Below are 1,684 nucleotides of genomic sequence, written 5' to 3' on the forward strand. Positions count from 1 at the left end.
ATGACTATAGAAGGGCATATGTTTTAACTCTTTGCTCAGAGTTTCAAAATGGGATGTAGCTAAGTTGGGTAGGATTTGTGTATCTTTTTGGGATATTATGTATTGGGTAGCTTTTTGGTGTAGGCCTTATTGATAACAATGGATGTAAACACTACTTTTGGATCAACTACAAGTTCATGTTTTGCACTTTCTTTATGTTGTTTCTTGTTTCGTATGTTGCTAGATGCTTACTTGTATGAATTTGGATGGTTACTTTAATAGATAACAATGGTTATTAATATCCTTCTTTTCATGAATTATTATTGGTCACTATCATCATGATTTGGGTAGGCCATCCAGCATATGAGTATTCATGTAGGCAACGAGTTATTAATATCACTTCGAGTTTGTCTTCCTGGTGCTTGAACTGTTAAGTGTTCACCTCTGCATGACATCTAAGAAAGTAAGAAAGATTACAACGAGATAAACAAAAAGTGATGAGATGGGAGTCAATTAGAAAGTTGGAATGCAGACAAAAGTCCTTAAAATTCTCATAGAAAAATAAAATAAAATAAGGGCCCTTGGAAGTATTACCGGAGTGCTTGGGCTATGAAGTTACTCACTACACGACCATCATCAATGTTCATCCGTGGTCCATATGTATTAAAAATTCTAGCAATTCGAATTTCTGTTACAGAAGATCCATCAAAAGATAGAAATTTTCGAGAAGCATTAGGACTCACAATAAACATAACACTGAGCAGAAGCCATTAACTCAGACACAAAAGCTTAGAAAATTAAGTTCCAGTTAGTAAAAAACAGTATTTCACCTATGCCATGCTGCCTGTGATAATCGAACATCAAAGTCTCTGCCACACGCTTCCCCTCATCATTGTGCTGGATGAAGTGTGAAGTGTGAAGATGCTTCATCCAGCATATGAGTATTCATGTAGGCAATTTTGTTGTAATTACCAATCATAACTCGTGCTAGATCCAAATTTGATGGTGGCAAAGCTACCTGTCAAGGGGCTAGAGTATCACATTTTTATTTTTTCCTAAAAAAACCCTTCAGCATTAAAGAGGCATTAAAAACCTAATTTTTATTAAGGGTATAATAGGAATTACACATAACTTTCCTAGGAAAGTGGATGGTCAACCAAACATAAGTGCTCTGGAAATCTGTCACTTTCCCATGGTCAACCAAACATGCCAAAAGTACTTTCCCAGGCATTCTCTTTCCAGGAATCTATTTCCCAGGAATCATATTCCTAGGAAAAAAAATGCTTCCCGCGAACCAAACGAGCCCTTTTTGCATCAAAAACTTCAGGTTCGGCGGGGTAAATACATTAAAAAGGGACAACTTGTTTCTTATAGGATGATACATATCATAACCGAATTGATGTGCTATTCTGGTTGGACAGTATATGACTATTCTATACTGCACTGTGGAAGGCTGGTTGACACCATCGACTGACTCTAGCATCTGACGTGCTTATGGGACCAGTATACTGCTTTGCCCAAGACGGGGCTAGAGAAGGAGGAGCCTATATCAACTTATGAGTTCGTAGCCTGATCTACGACCACCCTTACCTCTTTTATTTTTGTAGCATCTAGGGTTCTGCTTTTACTTCGATTAGAAGAAAAAATAAAATATAAGCTGATGTATCGGTTGGATTGGATCGGATCAGCTTGAATTTATTTTCTA

The 1,684-nt window shown here is 37.2% G+C and overlaps 1 long non-coding RNA gene across 1 annotated transcript; it reads right to left on the bottom strand.

The window, feature by feature from the left end:
• Nucleotides 1–213: 213 nt before the first annotated feature.
• On the bottom strand, nucleotides 214–1,284 carry LOC103697250 (uncharacterized). The gene is made up of 3 exons (XR_015987824.2): nucleotides 810–1,284; nucleotides 574–667; nucleotides 214–423 (listed from the first exon to the last, which is right to left on the bottom strand). It is a non-coding gene; the product is annotated as an uncharacterized LOC103697250 (long non-coding RNA).
• Nucleotides 1,285–1,684: the final 400 nt, after the last annotated feature.

This window comes from Phoenix dactylifera, chromosome 6 (assembly GCF_051530095.1).
Source record: "Phoenix dactylifera cultivar Ajwa chromosome 6, Ajwa_hap1_PhDact_Kaust_v1.1, whole genome shotgun sequence".
NCBI classification, from domain to species: Eukaryota; Viridiplantae; Streptophyta; class Magnoliopsida; order Arecales; family Arecaceae; genus Phoenix; species Phoenix dactylifera.